Source organism: Phyllostomus hastatus, unplaced genomic scaffold, assembly GCF_019186645.2.
Source record: "Phyllostomus hastatus isolate PE091 unplaced genomic scaffold, TTU_PhHast_1.1 phas_contig_34, whole genome shotgun sequence".
NCBI classification, from domain to species: domain Eukaryota; kingdom Metazoa; phylum Chordata; class Mammalia; order Chiroptera; family Phyllostomidae; genus Phyllostomus; species Phyllostomus hastatus.
In genome coordinates, this window is record NW_025333857.1 from 61,515,160 (window position 1) to 61,517,719 (window position 2,560).

Here is a 2,560-nt window from a genome sequence, read left to right on the forward strand (position 1 = left end):
TGAATTTAAGACGAGGATGTTTGAATTTGGGGAATCAGCTGGACCTCCTTGGCTTACATCCTTTTCATCCAAAGTAATAGAATAATGCAAGTCCAGAATGTTTTGGTTATTTCCAAGTTCAGTTTTGGTCTTAGGAGTGATCAGGGAGATGGACTGAGTTCAGACTTTGGGTGGCTGCTACAGTTTAAGCCTCTGCTCGCTTAGCGTGGCCTGTCTCCAGGCCAACTCAGCTTTCACTCTAGAGCTTCTCAAGATGCCCCAGGAGGACTGCCATATTCAGTCATTTCTTAGCTGTTCTGCCTCCACAGCAGCTTAGACTGTCAGAACTGCAAAGTGCTTAGAAATATTCGGTCTGAGCCCTTTGCTGCAGACAGGGAAATTGAAACAACTTAACCAGGTCACACAGTGAGTTAGATTAAGACCATCTTATTGCCCCAAGTTTCTTCCTTTCTTTTTGTTCAACCACTTTCTTGAGATATGATTGACATGTAAAAACTGTACATAGTTAATGTAGAAAACTTGATGGGATTGGGGATGAAGTATACACCTGTGAAACTATCCCCGCCATCAAGGCCATAGACACATCCACCACCTCCCAAAGTTTCCTCCCACCTCCATTATTATTATTATTATTATTATTATTATTATTATTATTATTATTATTTTATTGTTATTTTGAGGTAAGAACACAACATAAGATCTGCCCTTTTGGCAAATTCTGAGTATGCAATACAGCTCTGTTAGCTATAGGCACTATGCTATATAGTAGAGTTTTAGCTAGAACTTATCAGTGTTAGTTATGAGTCAAGCTTCCTGATTCAGAGTCCAAAGTTCTTTCTCCCATTCTGTGCTACTTAACTTTGGGAGACTTACCCCCATGTCTGTTCAATCCTTGGTGGAAGTCGTTTTTTGTTAGGACAAATCCTTTCATTGGGGTGGTCACAGAGTATACACCAGACCATGGCAAAATGACTGTAAGAGAAAGATCCCAAAGGGCTGACTTCTCCCCATGGTGCACACATAGAGCAGGGTCTGGATGTGGAATAGGTCCCAGTGGAACTGGAGTCAAAGCCAGGACTTTGAGGCCCGATCAGATGGAAGCAGGGAGAAGTGCCCCACCCCTGTTACCCAGTTGCAGCAGGGCTCAAGTCTAGGCACTTGCAGACACACTCTGGTTCTCCCAGGGGGGCCAGGTTGGGGACTGAGTGGCAGGCAGGAGAGGATCTGGGGTGGGGTGGTGTAGTGAATAACAGTGTTGTTTTTTTAAGAAGCATCTACCAGCATCACACTACTGGGCCTGATGTCCCCTTTAACCATCGCTTGGTACATTTTACAGCATAACTAAAGACTCAAGGAAAATGGATACATTGGCTCCTATGAGGCTGGAAGTGGTGTACATGGCAGGATGTGCGCTGGTGGACAAAGTGCTTACACACTGCAGGTTGGGTCAGCAGCAGGCAAGACAGGAGGCACCAATGGGAGACTGTGAGTCTTAAGTGTCCTTGTGTATGTCTGGTCTGTGGGTCCATGTGACCTTGTAGGGGGTAGCGGGTGCTGAGCTCTAGCCCTTGAGGTCCACTTGCCCCTGGTCTCTGTTCTTGACAGCATTCTTGTTGTCCCATTGCTGATGTAAGTAATGCAAAAGGATGTTTGTTTTTTCTATCACAGTGATTTGTTTGGATGGGCACTCTGGTGTGGGCAGGTAGATTGAGGGGCGTAGACTGAAGGCTTTACACACAGAGTTGGCATGAAGTTGACTAAAACTGCTTTTGTTGTAGATGGGCAGTCCTTCCAAAAAATCTGCCATCTTCTGTTTCCTCTGTCACCAAATCAGCTACTGCCTCTGCAGCCACTGCTGCCTCCTTAAGTGGCACTGTATAGTAACCAATAGAAGCCATTCTTGTAGACATCTCCTGGCATTTCTTTTTATTTTGTAGAATCTTACATCACTTTGGTTTTATATTTCCTGTATCCTGATTTTTGCTAGGTGATAGACATCTAACATAAAAGTAGTGCCAAAACACTTTAGCAAGAAAAAATGTGGTTAGTTTACATCCCAAGAGAAACATTTGGCTTTTAATTGAGCTTTAACCCAATGAAATGAAACCAATAGTAGAAATTTGAGGCACTGAGTTAGGTTTAGAAGGATGTTTGAAGCAGCTAAATCCTTTTGGGAAATCCCCTGTCTTTTGGAGGTCATGTAGTCTAATATTGTACATTGAGTTGCACACTGGGGTTTTCCCCCATCATGTTATTTAGAGGAAAGAACCTGGGCTTTGGATGTAAGTCCAAATTCCAGCTCCACCTTTTCATAGTTTTGTGAATTTACCATTTTTGAATGGTCCCTGTGGGCTGGTCACATTACCTATATTATTCATTCTTACAAAAACTATGGGAAGAAGGGTTTAGAGTTTAGCATGAGAAAACTGAGTCTCAGAGAGTTTAAGATACAAAGTTACATTAAGTGATAAAGTTAGAAGTGGCAGAGCTAGGAGTTGAATCTGAGGCAATTGGGCTCCAGTTTATAAATGAACAAACTGAGATTTAAAAAACTAGGCAT

At 42.9% G+C, this 2,560-nt stretch overlaps 1 pseudogene; it reads right to left on the reverse strand.

Annotated features, from left to right (window-relative positions):
- Positions 1-1,492: 1,492 nt before the first annotated feature.
- On the reverse strand, positions 1,493-1,807 carry LOC123820293 (annotated as a pseudogene).
- Between the last annotated feature and the right edge of the window lie 753 nt (positions 1,808-2,560).